We start from the raw sequence: 14405 nt of genomic DNA, 5'->3' as shown, positions 1-14405 counted from the left end.
TGAACTCTACCTTCACCTCTCTAACAAATTTACGTATCGCAACGAACAATTTTAAGCATCATAGTTTCTATTCAGCCAGAACCAATGACGATGCAATGAAAAGAATGATAAAGAACTCAAGCGAGTGCCTTCCTGCTGCAAAAATGCAACAGCATTCAAAAGGCACCTTCTGGGTGACTTGCCGTGCTCCCTTTTTGTAATCTGTCATCTTAATGCTTTAATGATTTTCTCCCCCAGCCCTGTTATCAGAACAGACCCAGCCAAAAGATAAAGAGCTGGATCTGACTCCGTAAGCAGGATTTCAATCAGCTGCACCTACATATATTATTGACAGCAGCCAAGCTGCCTAGGGCTGAAGTCAGGTGCAAGAGCTATCGCTAATACCCGGTTGTACTGCATACCAGAAAGAATTCAAGCCCATCTCCTAAGTCTCATTTGGATTACTTCACTTCTGGGAACGATGCCGGAAATTATGCTGTTACGAGAAACAGTGCAACAGAGTGCTGAAATGCAAGACCAGGAAACCCTGGGTTCAAATCCTCACCCAGCCATAAAATCATAATACTAATTACAAATAATAATGTTATTATTTGTACCCCGCCCATGTGACTGGGTGGCCCCAGCCACTCTGGGTGGCTTCCAACAAATATAATAAAACAGCAACCATTTAGAACTTCCTTAAACAGGGCTGCCTTCAGGTGACTTCTAAAAGTCAGATCGTTGTTTATTTTCTTGACATCTGGAGGAAAGGCATTCCATAGGGTGGGTGCCACCACCGAGAAGGTCCTTTGCCTGGTTTCCTGTAATTTAGCTTCTCGCATTGAGGGAACTGCCAGAAGGCCCTCGGAGCTGGACCTCAGTGTCCAGGTTGAACGATGGGGGTGGAGACACTCCTTCAGGCATACAGGGCCGATGTTTTAGGGCTTTAAAGGTCAGCACCAGAGAATCATAAATTGTGGAGCTGGAAGGGACCATGAAGGTCTTCAAGTCCAACCCCCTGCAAAGCAGGAATATTTTGCTTCCCATGCAACAGACAGTTAAAAAGCCAAAGGCCTTTTTAAAAAAAGGAATGTCTTTGCCTGGCAACTAAAGATGTGTAATGCTGCACATTAGACCAAAATGTCTGCAAATCTTAAAACAATGAAGAGATGCAATTTGGTAAAACACAAATTTATTTTGTTAAGTGCTCTAGATTGCATTGTTTTCTCATGTTATCATTTTTAATTGCTGTTATGGCCAGGGGCCTCAAAAGCAGGAAGTCCCTGGACCTCTGGGAGAGCCCAGTTCCTGCCATTTCTTTTGCCAGACACCTTCCTAGCTAAAGGCTGGTAGATGTTTTCTTAGTGGGAGCTGATGGTTTAAGAAACCAGGATATTTCACTTCTAGTAACAAGGGCAGCCCTGGTAGCAAACTATCTGGGAACCTCCAGACTTTTTTGGGAGGTAGGGATTCAAGGGCAACCTGTTTGCAGTTTGGTAAGTCCAGGAGGAAATGCATTGATACGTGTGGGATGAAAAAAGACTAACGAGAAGACATACAGACACCCAGCAAGCAAATCCGGCCATTAGTTAAATTTGCTTCCTTGCCGAATGTCCACCCCTCTACTGGGCCATTTCCCACACACTAGAGTAGCTAAAAAGGTAAAGGTAAAGGACCCCTGACAGTTAAGTCCGGTCACAGACGACTCTGGGGTTGCGGCGCTAATCCTACTTTACAGGCCGAGGGAGCTGGCGTTTGTCCGCAGACAGTTTTTCCGGGTCGTGTGGCCAGCATCCGCTTCTGGTGCAACGGAACAGTGAAACCAGAGCAGTGCACAGAAACGCCGTTTACCTCCCCACAAGAGCGGTAACTATCTACTTGCATAGGTTGTCAGGAGCTGTGACCGAGCAATGGGAGCTCACCCCGTCGCAGGGATTCGAACCACCGACCTTCTGATTGGCAAGCCCAAGAGGCTCCGTGGTTTAGACCACAGCGCCACCTACAGCAATTTCCCACACACTAGCTAGCTTTTGCTTATTTCCTTGTTCCTGTGCCTTTAACTGCACTTAACGTGATCAAGCCCCTCAAACTTTCCCCTTCTTTTGATCCCTAAGCCAGGAAAGGCTTCACTTGACTTTAAGTCCTTCCTGTCAGCCCCTTTGTGTCTCACTGTTTTCTTCCTAGTGAGGGAACCAGCAGCCTTCCTTCCTTCTTAAAAAGTTTTCAATACAATTATCCAGCTAGAGCCCTGGGCTTTTATGCTGATTGAGGTCAACTGGGATCCACCAGCTACGAATGACCCCAATCAATTTTCTCTTAACTCAGACTATTGCTTTACACTCACACAGTTAGCTCAGAAGTCTTTTCTATCTCCCCAGATGCTCTCAAAGACTTTTATACTGACAACAGGACTTTCCCCACTTTCTCTGTGCTTAACATCCCTCTATACAGAATGCCCTGAATTTCTCAAGTGAAAGTCATTATCAAAAATATTTCTACTAATCTGAATGAGAGCTCCCGGTGACTAAATTTTTAAGCCTAAGGGACACCCTGGTATAATTCAAATTGCATTGAGGTTTATGTTAGAGTTGCTGCAATAGAACCTCTGGTCAGGACCTTATGAAGAGTCGAAATGTATTTGCTCTTCACCACAAGAATGAGTTTCAAAGCTTTACTGAGGAACAGTTTTAAAACAGTTACAAATAAATGTTTACAAAATATTTAGTAACACATTGCTCTTAAGCAAGCAAGCAATGTGGTCTTGTCTTCTTTTTAGTTCTGAATACAGTTCAGGACTAAAAGAATTTTCCTCTCTGTGCTCTCAGAGATAGATCCTAAGCAACTTGCTTGTTCATCTTCCCAAAACTGAGCTTCTGCTGCTCCTGGCTCCATTGCTGACAAAAACACTGAGTTCTCAGGTCTCATTTCCCTGATGTAAGAGATCTGCAGTTCTGTTTCTGGATGGATCATCAATTAGCATAAAGGCTGAAATGGAAACATACAAACCTTTCTGCCGCATTTTCCAGAGTGAAACCTCCCATGCCTAATGAAAATGTCTCTTTGCAAAATGTTTTCAAACACAATGCATACAAACTTTACATTTTATGCATATTAAACTTATATCTTTAACAGTTTCTTACAACCAAGTGGTATATCATTTTTATAAAATAGATAAATAAACAACCAGGAGATCAAAGAATTGGAAGGGACTCAAAGATATAGCCTACCCCACACCCCAAACTCACAACAATACTTTGATTTTTTTTCCCAAGAGGAGAGAAAAAAAACCCAACATTGAAACAGTAGAAGTAGAAGTAAGTTTGAGGATATACACTTGCGAATCGCTCATAGCCTTGACTTGGAGGATAACATATAAACTTTTACTTAAAGATTTATTCCAGTTATATGCCCCTTATATATGCCAAATGTTGCTTCCCTAAGATTCATCTCTGTCCTTGGCATTTTAAGAAAAAATTGTTGTTGGGTATTACTGCATGTTTTTAAATTTAACACCTTTGAATTACTGATAAAAGCTGAGGCTGAAATATCTAACAAAATAATTATGTCCTTACCTGATTTGTCAATCACTTCTTTTCTCATAAGTTTTCTGTGCGAGGTTGCATCCTCCTAAGGATCCAGAGCTCATCTGAATGCATAACCATTCCACCGTTTTTCATTCCATTTTTATGTGGATAAAGTTCCTGTGTACCAAAGAAAGTTACAAATCCATCGAGAAGCATATGCAAGCTTCTACAGAACAAAAAAAGCAGGTATTCAGCACTGTGAATTTAAAGTAGCTATCACCTTGAGTTTATTAAGGACAAATCTACAGGGGGCATTTGTCCTAATGGCTTGATGTGGAATCTATTCCATACATAGGAGCTAAAAAGCTTAATTGGGCAAATTGAAAGCTTGATCTTTGACTCTAGACAACTTGAATGCAAGTAACGGCTATACAGAGGTTAATTTTCTCCATCTCATAGGCAAAGAGGCTTTTCTGTCTATGTTGTCTCCTTTAGATGCAGAATGTGAGCTGTCTCTATAGGATGGCAGTTTATATTTTTTGAAACCATTCCAGCTGCCTGCCTGCATCAGTATGTATGGGGCAGTGGTTCCTAAGTTATTAAAAACCAGATTCTCTCATTTGCAATTATCGTTACAAAAAGGCATCAATACTAATGAGCCAAAGAGCTTTGGAGTGTAATGAGTATGTCACTCAATGGATTATAATGCACTTACGGCAGCCTGACTGCTCCACTCTCAGGAACGCAAAGCATAACACACATCAGCCAAGGATTATTTCCTCCCCAGCTCTGAAATAACTTCCCACTTTGACAAAGTAGAGATAAATGCAGATTGTGCTGAAGGCCTGCAAATCCTACAGGCAGGGGATTGTCCATACCACGAGGCAACCCTAGGCAGCTATGCAAAGCCACACTTTTTTAGAGAGAGAGCAGTGCTTTTGTTGTTGTCAATGCACGAGACAGAACAGACAGAGCAGGAGAAGGAAAGATGCTACCAGGCTAGTGGTAGAAGGAGACAAGTAAAAATTAGGTAATAGAACACTGATGCTGTTACCAGCTTAAAATGCAGCTGGGTTGCTGTTTTTATAAATTCAGATCAAATCAGGTTCAGGGAACAAACGCATAAGAAATGGCAGGATAGAAATGGGATAGATGTGGATTGTGACTAATGTCATATGCACACTGCTTTTCAAACCAGAGGTGGCAGCGCACTATGTGAAGAGTAAATGGGAGTAAGAGAGAGGTTAATTGTGTTGTGGGCTGCAGTCAGCTTCACCACCCACTACATCTCTCAGATGTAGGATTGCCAGAGTTCTGGGTCTGACCTGAAGTCTACAGGTTTTTCCTGGCCTCCTCCAGATGGCAGGTGGAAGGCTTTAATGTCCAGGAGCGTGGGAAGGACAATAGATAATAATAATAATAATAATAATAATAATAATAATAATAATAATAATAATTAATAATAATAATAATGTGACTGTACATGCAGCTTGCAAGCCGTGGAAACTACAGTGGTACCTCAGGTTACATACGCTTCAGGTTACATACACTTCAGGTTACAGACTCTGCTAACCCAGAAATAGTACCTCGGGTTAAGAACTTTGCTTCAGGATGAGAACAGAAATCGTGCAGCGGCAGCAGGAGGCCCCATTAGCTAAAGTGGTGCTTCAGGTTAAGAACAGTTTCAGGTTAAGAACAGACCTCCGGAACTAATTAAGTATGGTACTTAACCCGAGGTACCAATGTACTGTGTCAGCTTTGACAATAAAGAGTTAACTATCTGCCATGTCCATTCCTTTGGCTGGGAGGCAGGGCCTTGATAGAATCATAGAGTTGGAAGAGACCACAAGGGCCATCGAGTCCAACCCCCTGCCAAGCAGGATAATGGACCACTTGAAAACCAATGAGGATCTTGGAAGGACCACTTAGTGATTTTTCTGCCTCTTGTAGCAATTACAATGCGCTAGATGCTGTATGATTTTTAATTGCATTTTTACTGCATCATTTATTCGTATATATAGTACCCTGCTGCATTAAAATTTGGATTCCATGGAATACAATAAAATGCAATATAAGAAATAAAAGAAGCAATAGAAACACAATTTAAAATCAATATGAATATTTAATGTGATGGATGTGCTGCTTCCAGTCTTCAACCTCAAATCCACAGACATGTCAGAGACGGCCTCAAAGAAGCCTGTGGACTCAAGACAACAAATTGGGAGCTCCTGCCATATAGGCTTCATGCTACTTATCACCTTGTTTCAACCCTTTTGTCTTGAGAAGATTAAATCATTGATGAGTTGCAGAATGACCTAAATTGGTTGCAAAAAGAATATTAGCACCAGGCAAGTAGATGGTGAAAAGTTTAGGCTTAAGGTGGGACCCAGGTCTGAAAAGACTGACTTTTTCTAGAATGGGGCTCCTAGTATTCTCCTATCCTGGTCCCAGTCAGATCCAGATCTGCTTTGTTTGATAATGGCTAAATGATATAGATACCCTTTGACCAATTAATAAAAATGGGAACTTCATGAAATGAAAACAAAGCACAGCTCTAATAAGAGGTATGACAAGACTCTTGAGTCATATGGAAAAGCTGCTATTAAAGTAAATTCAGCAAGCAGTGAACCATGTTATAATTTGTACTCTCGTCCTTTGCAAGCAGTTCAGTTGCTGAGACCTTGACATTTTGGTGAGATGAGAGTATCAAGCCTAGAAACATAGGAAGCAATCAATAAACAACCACAGCATGCTTGACAGAAAGAGTTGAATGTATGAAAAAGTGTTCCCTTGTTGCAATTAAACATCAAATTGATGGGCATCAGTCTCCAAAATATGCCCACCATAAACCTATGTTATGAACAACAGATCTCCCTGGATTAATGCAAAAGAAGAGTGTTGTGCGCTTGAAGCATACCCGTAGTTATTATCCATAATGGGATTTGGGGCTGTTAGGTAAGCCTGTGAAGCAGTAGGTGGATTACTCACTTCCTTGTTTTCTGCAACTCTTTCCATGGAAATGGGAGGGAAATGGTCAAGGTCTGCTATGGCGTAAAATCCTCCTCCTCCTCCTCATTTTCTTCCACATATAGAGGTTAAAACACCAGCCAAGCAGAACAGCTGAATTAACAAACTTTCCCTTGACGCATATCTCTTTATGAGCTGGTCAGTCAACTCATTTGCTCAGGACAGAGCTGTTGTTGCTATCAGGTCAGATGCTGGTCTACAAGTTGGTAATCTAAGGGTTTAGCAGACAAAGCAGCAGCAGCTGGTGCCCATTGGAACTGGTAGGGTGGAAGGTAGGGAGGCCAACAGTAGGTGGCGCCAGAGTCAATGAGAGGCAGAGCCAATCCACTCTAGTTGTCTCCCCATCCTCCTCCCAACTCAGTTCTACAAGGGCAACACTGAGTCTAAGGAGGGGGAAGCTGAAAGCCAGAACCACCCCTTAGACTGGTTATAGGAAGGCAGGCAGATGGGGGCTGGCTGAAGGCAGACGGAGGCTGGTGGGGCAGTGCCCCATTTGCTATAATGGAACATCCTCCGCTGAATCTGTTTCAACCTCCAAACTTCCTCTGATGAACTAACTAACGGATGGATATCTAGAAAGAGTACAAGGGCACACTATTGAGAGAGCCACATTAAGCACATCCAGCACACATTTGAAGAGTGCAACTTCCCCCAAACAATCCCCTTCACAGAGCTACAATTCCCAGCAAATTCCCTTAACAAACTACAGTTCCTGGGATTCTTTGAAGAAAGTAATGAGCTTTAAATGTATGGTGTGTACACAGTCACTTTTAGGGAAGAAAGAATGCTCAAGACTTCTCCTGAAATAAGGAATACAAATTTGTGCACAAAACAAATCAGGAAGTGGAACATAAGCGTAACAGAGACAAAGGCTGTGTACCCACCAAACATTTAAAGCACCCCACCTTGAAACCTGGGAATTGTAGTTTGCCCACCATAGAGCTGCAATTCCCAGCACCCTTAACAAACAACAGTTCTCAGAATTTGAGAAGGGGGGATATTCCTTAAATGTATGGAATGTATGCAGTCAAAGGTTTTTATGAGATGTAAATGGCACCCTGTTTGCATACAAATATCAGTTGCAGACTTAGGGCAAATCACTATACAGTACTTCAGCGTTAGCTTTCATTACCTATAAAATAAATGTGAAATATTTACATACTTCAAACCATTTTAGTTGTAAATAATGATCATAAACCAGTCTGCACATATAAGAAGCAGTCGAAACCATTTAAAATTGTTATGGTCATTGGTTGATAGACAGGACTGCATGTGAAGGGAAAGGGTTAAAGTCGCTTTGGGTTTTTGTTTTAAACAGAAAAACAGCACAGGCACCTTCAAAACTAAAACTTATTGCAGAAAGTACTTCTGTAAGTAAGATCCTGCTTCATCAGAGGTAATGCTTAACCTGGCCATTTCCCCCGGATTTATCCTGCTTTTTGAGGGAAGCACTTTCCCTTCCTCTGACCGAAAAGTAGCTGATCCTTTGCTGAATCTAAAGGGCATAAAACAGTCTCTAGATCAGCCTGGGAGTGGATCAAGTCTGGCAGTTCAAAAGCAGATAGTCCCAAGCAAAGCAACACGGTTTACTCACGAGTATATATCTATTAAGATAATGCTATAAATACACGCCACTGGTCCAGTCTGACAGCTCTGGCTCAAGAGGGTGTGCCTCTATTGAATTGCTGTCATGCTGCAATTAAGATGGGTGTGCTTTGCCCGGCAAGCCACTGTGAGCTTCAGTGCTCTGGAATGTCTCCTTGCACACACCTCCAAGTAGCCCTTCCGCTTGGGAGTGTGAGATAGCAGCCTGGGAGTGAGCTATCAGTGCCCATCAACCGAAAGACCAAAAAATGATAAAGTCAGCAACCTCCTTCTTGAGGATTGTGAAGTGATGGCAACAGCCATTACTGAATTCCCCCGAAGATGCTCAACCCCACACTGTCTGCATTAATATACTACAGACTAGCTGACGGTGCACTCCGCTCTGCTTGCTTTTATGGCTCTCCATTTCATTCTCAGGCTGCCAGGCAACTCTGCTGTCAAAGCAGAAGATGGTCATCTGCCCTGCAGCAGAGAAACCAAGAGGGTCCCAATAATCAATACCCCTCCTTCAATCTTAGCTATGAGTGCGTATCCCCGTATTTTGTCCTTCAATCTCAGCCAACACTGTTCCTTCCTCTACCGTGGGCTGCAGTTAGAACGTCATTCTATGTCAAATGTCCAGTATGCATCTAAAAAAAATGTATATTTTATATTCCACCACTACCACCCAGTCTGGCGGCGACACCTTAAAGGCAACAAATTAAGAGACATTTCTGGGAAGGCAGCCAATACTGGTGGAGGCGAAGGGAGGAAATCAATCTCCAACAATGAAATAAATTAAACACTGCCGCTATCTATCAATATTTGTCTCTGGCTCCAGCTAGCAGTGTTGAGAAAACAGACAGGCTTGTTTTCAAAGATAGTAGCTGGAAATGGGACTTTGCCTGTGCGACGAAAGGGCACTCGTTGCAGAGAGAAGTTAGTCATCATGATAGGGGACAAGCCTTGCAAAAGAAAAGGACACACACACAAAAAGGAGGGTTGGAGATCTAAGGTGGAATTGGGTCTACGGTAGGAGAAAAGATGAGAAAATGAAGAGATTGTCACCTGATGCTTGGAAAAAGACAAGTGGGTGCCAAGAAAGCGAGGGAACCCCCAGAGAGGAGCCTCTGACCGGGATCTCAAAGTACAGGCAGGTACCCTTTCTTGCTTTGGGTGGGTGCAAAGAGACAGCAGCCAGGAACTATCAGGGGTCAATACAGAGAGCATGGTCTGGAGGCAGGTCGAGGTCCAAACATGTGGCAGGTTGTGTGTGTCAGTAAACAGCTAGGTGGTCAGGGGATACACAAGTCTATAAGGTAGACACTGATCCAGCACTCTGTATCTGGCTTTTAAGTCAGAGCACTTCAGAGTCCCACCCAGACCACAGCAGCTGGTCATCAGCATTACCTAACGGATTGTCCACATGCAAGGAGTGGCTCCCTCTCGTTTAGTGTCCCCTGTCTCCGTGCTGTTTCGGCAATGATTTGACAGTTGTCCTCTAAAGTAAAGGATAGTGGAAAGCAAGTCCAGTGAGAGGCATGGCCTCGGGAGAGTCCCAAGAGGCAGACAGAAAGGTTTGGCTGGCTGTATTACCTGTTGTTGGAAACCACAGGATGGGAGAGTGCTCTTGTGTTTGAATCCTGCTTGCCGGTTTCGGGCATTGGGTTTGGCCACTGTGAGAACAGGATGCTGGACTAGGTGAGCCTTTGGTCTCATCCAGCAGGCTCTTCTTATCTTCTTAGGTATTTGGTCTCCCATGCCTAAGGTTCCCCCTTTATACACTATGTTGGATCTCTTTGTAAAGTGATATATCCTTCCTGACAGTGTTTTGTTGCATCTTGTAATTTAATAAATAAAAATATTTAAGGAAGATTTCTTAAATGTCTTCCATCTCCTCTCTGTCCATCTAGAGCCGTGATGGCCAAAGCTTGGCCCTCCTGCTGTTTTGGGACTACAATTCCCATTATCCCTGACCACTGGTCCTGTTAGCTAGGGATGATGGGAGCTGTAGTCCCAAAACAGCTGGAGGGCCAAATTTGGCCATCACTGATTTAGAGCAAGGATAGCCAATGTGTTGCCATCCAGTCATTGTTAGATTCCAGCTCCTATCAGACACAGGCAACCTAGGCACTGGTCAGGGATAATGGAAGCTAAAGTCCAACAACATCTGGAGGGTACCACACTAACCATTTCTGATCTAAGAGTTCATTGGCTACACATCCCTAAAACCCTACCCTGCTATGATCCTTTCGTTTCTGTGAGACCTGCTTTCAACTAATTGTGCTTTGCATCACAGCTAAAGGAAGGAAACCCATAAAGTAAAGCGGAACAGCTCCCAACTTAGCCGCCGACATTCCACAACTTTTGCTGACACACAAAGACACTCAAGCATGCCAAGTGCTAGCAAAGCCTTCACTCGCTTTTAAAAATAACTTATGAGCGATTCAGTGATTAAAGCACAATAATTTTAAAACGTAGGTTTTCAGCACACAAACATACTTTTAAAGTGGGACAAGGTTGTCATTTCAAGCAATTAGCTCATTATTCTTGTGACAGATTGACGATGACCTTTTATATGCCATCACATTATGGAAATTAGTATCTTCATTAAAAATGTAATAATAACCCCCCTTTAGGAGCTGCAGAAGTCACTTGTTCTCAGTTGGCACAGGCAACATCTAACAGCCCCGTCAGATGAGCAACGCAGAGCTTTGTTAAGTGGTCTTCTGCTCCCGTTCCCTAGAGCAGGCCACTCAACCAGAGGTACACATCATACTGATGACTCCATGGGTGTGTGTCATGCTCTTGTGGGTGTCTAGGGTCCCTGCCCCAGGTGATACAAGCCTCTTAGCAAAACACTCACCAATGAGGGCAAGGGTGCAGCAGAGTCCCAACAAACCAAGGTCAAGCATAGAGACTCAGTCTAGGTCCAAAACATGATGCAGAGTCCAAGCCAGGCAACCGTCTAAGATCAGTATCACAAGGTCTTCAGGCAAGGTACAACATTGCAAGAAAGGTGGGTGGGGACAAGAATCAGGCACAAGGAGCCAGAGACCAGTGTTGTTCTGAACAACTGGAGGGCTCAAGAGGGAGGACCTGATATACGCTGGCCTCCTAGCCTAAAACCTAGCCAATGGGTTTCAGGGGTTTCTTAATCCTGAGCTCCATGACGACTCTAGGCCTGTAGATGCATGTTATGCCATTACTGTTTGGCTTGGATAGGGACCTTTTGGCACCAGCATTCTTGAGTCCTGTGGGGCAGGTTTGGCTTCACCTCCTCTTGCATCTCTTCTCTGTTCAGAACAGATGTGAGGGTGGGCTCCAATGAAATGTGGGCATTTAAGTGGAGAAGGGGGATCAATGTAGGAGAGGCTGAACCACTACTCAGCAGGAAAAGCAAAGAGTCCCTTGTGAATTATAGATTTTTGAGAGGATATTTACTGCCAACCTTCGCTGGGGCCATAGGAAGTACCAACAGCACACTGGCACCCACAGGTGCCACACTGCTGACCCCATGACTTAGGTCAACATCTGAAATGATGCTTTTCCTTTCTGGGAACTCTCCTAGGTCCTGCAGAAATCAATATCCACCCCATATCTGTTATCTGTTGCCTAATACTTGCTGACTAGCTCGAGATGAATGTGGCTCAGCTGGAATAGGCATCCAGTCCTGCTCGACAGTCCATACGTTTTCCTCCCAGCTGCCACGGTTCATTCATCTGACAACAGGAGTTGCATGCAGCCTGGCTCCATGGAAACATGGTCAAACACCAGGCCAAGTGACAATCTATTCCCTTAGAAAATTCTTTCCTTAATCAAGAAAGAGCTCTTTCATGTACTGCAATATTATAATCCCAAACGAGATTAGGAAGTGCTCGCTGTAATTGTTTGAAGTTAAAATTAACAACGAAAACTCATTAAATGTTTAAAATGTCAAGGAAGCGGAATGGCGTTTTGGAAACTTTCTCAGAGTTAGCCAGTATGGCAATCAAACTTTACATGGGTCATGGCCAGGAGCTTTCTCAAGACCATAAGGGGAAGCCATGACATAGCTGCAGCAATGGGAGAAAAATATAAATTTAAGGAGGGAAGTTCAGAACAGGATGACAAAGGCAGATGAGAGGTATCCTATGCAGGGCTTAAGTACGCTAACTTTCGCACATCTGCAGGCTAAAATAAACTGAATAACAGGTTTTCAAATAAGAACACTCCATGATTTTTATACATTATGGGCTACTGGCGTTCCAGTCATTCATCCACGTCTATCACTACAGTACAAATTCCACACTGCACTACCGTGCAATCCAGCTCTCCCCATGGACATCTTTTTTTAAGTAGAAGTCACAGGACAAGCACTATTGATGCTGCTGAATGGTCCTCTATTGTACTGTGCTTTTGCTCCAATGAAGCAGAACAAACCCTTATTTTTCTTTGTTTATCGGAGGTGGGAAAAGATGGGGGCAGGGGGGAAAGTAGCATAATGGTACTGCCTGTCCAACATAAAAACACAATCCATGCAGCTCCTGCTCACTTCAGACACACCAGGACTAATAAGGCGGGATCGGAATTATGTTAAATGGGATTGAACTCCTATGGAGCTCATCAGATTCTCTTAGCAAAGTAAGCTGATAACACACAGTGTCCAGATTTTACCAGCTTTGCTCTAGAGCCACGAAGGCTGGAATCTCTCACTCTCTGGTTTAATGAAAGCTTAGATCCTGCTTCAACCTAAAGGCAGTCTCTTGAAGAACTTAGCAGCTCATGAGTCACAATCGCCCTCTACCACAGGGTAGCCTTTGGGTGTTTCCACACTGTTGCTATTTTCGAGTGAGATTCAATCAGATACTGGAAAATTGAGGCTGCACTATTAAGGTTGATAAGTGGTCTTCTCCCACCCCCCCCAAATAATTTTTTGGGGACTTTTTGCAATATGGAAAATGACAGGAAAATTCACTGGGAAGTGTAGGATAACGATTGCTTGATGCATCATCATCAATAATCAATGTCATGTAATCTCCTTGCAAACAAATCAAGATGCCCAGTAAAATAAGTTGCCTGGAGACACCATTCATTCATTCATTCATTCATTCATTAGAATCATTGTACCTCACACTCTTTAGCGCCCCAAAGGCTCCCAGAGTGACTTACATACAATGACCAGCTTGCATAGTTCTGGGGTTGGAGTTGCCTGATGGAGCTGGGCTTTTAGCTCTGCTTCCCATCTCCCCCACTGATTAAAGTGGCAATATCCGCAATATATACACAAGGACATGCAAGTAATACACGGACCTCAACTCATCTGAGGACCTTAATAGGTGGAACAGAAAGGCCCCCAGAGTCAAACTGTGACTGTTTACAGGTTAATATTTATTTTTAATGCACAAGATTATTGAATGGCAATATTTTGTCACTCTAATCTGTAGAGAAAAATGACTAAATGGCTAGCCAAGGATATGGAAGACTCAGGATCAATGCGTACCATCACCATGCTAGTTGCTTTCTCAGGATCAATGCGTACCATCACCAGACCATGCTAGTTGCTTTCTCACTCCTTTTTTATCATGGATCTTGTTTTGGTCTCTACTGTAAACCTTTCACATGTGGGTTGAATAATGTGCAGGAGTGATGATTGGGGGTGGCCCAGGAAGCCTGAGGCATGGGTCTTTTGAACTGGGCCCCAGACATTCTGGACCATCTTAATTTGCTCAGAGGCCTAAATTTGTATCTATGCATATAAAGCAAGAGATGTAAGTTTTATGCAAATAGGCTGTGCCCTGAGCTGTTAAAGTACCTAGCAACATCTCTGGTTAAGTGAAACAGAAATTGCTCATAGCAAACAGTTGTGATAACCCATTTCTTATTACTGTGGAACCAGAAATAAAAAGGGACTGTCGCAGAGGGACAGGTAAATCTGTCAATTTTGGTTTCCAATTTTTCCAGTCTTAAATTCAGTTCTCCACAATTCCTCATCAGTTTGTGATCTTAGAAAAAACCCTGCATTTTTGTGCAAAGTGCTTTGTTTGTATGCAATGTTCTCGAACACAGTGCCTTTTTGTAAGCTATTTTCACAAACATATATGCATTTTTATGGATATTTTTACCATAGTAGATACACTTTTGTACACATTAATTCGCTGGGGAACTGAATTCTAAATTCGGAGAAGTGAGAATTTCCAACAATGGCTATGTTTTTGTTTGTATAGTGTTTTGGAAAGATCTACTTTATATGCAAACTGAACTGAATTTCTTCCCTATACCTATCCTCACATGCAAGCTTGGTCCTGTGCT

The 14405-nt window shown here is 43.0% G+C and overlaps 2 long non-coding RNA genes across 2 annotated transcripts; one reads left to right on the top strand and one right to left on the bottom strand.

Moving 5' to 3' along the window:
• Nucleotides 1-2636: 2636 nt before the first annotated feature.
• LOC310689544 lies at nt 2637-7671 on the bottom strand. Its single transcript, XR_014517472.1, has 3 exons — nt 6492-7671; nt 3552-3680; nt 2637-2964 (listed from the first exon to the last, which is right to left on the bottom strand). It is a non-coding gene; the product is annotated as an uncharacterized lncRNA (long non-coding RNA).
• LOC310689600 lies at nt 5390-13017 on the top strand. Its single transcript, XR_014517545.1, has 2 exons — nt 5390-5862; nt 8732-13017. It is a non-coding gene; the product is annotated as an uncharacterized lncRNA (long non-coding RNA).
• The last annotated feature ends 1388 nt before the right edge of the window (nt 13018-14405 follow it).

The sequence above is a fragment of the Podarcis liolepis genome, assembly GCF_965112155.1.
Source record: "Podarcis liolepis genome assembly, chromosome: 12".
Lineage (NCBI taxonomy): Eukaryota > Metazoa > Chordata > Lepidosauria > Squamata > Lacertidae > Podarcis > Podarcis liolepis.
Note: the sequence above shows the minus strand (reverse complement) of the source record. Positions and strands in the feature narration are given on the sequence as shown.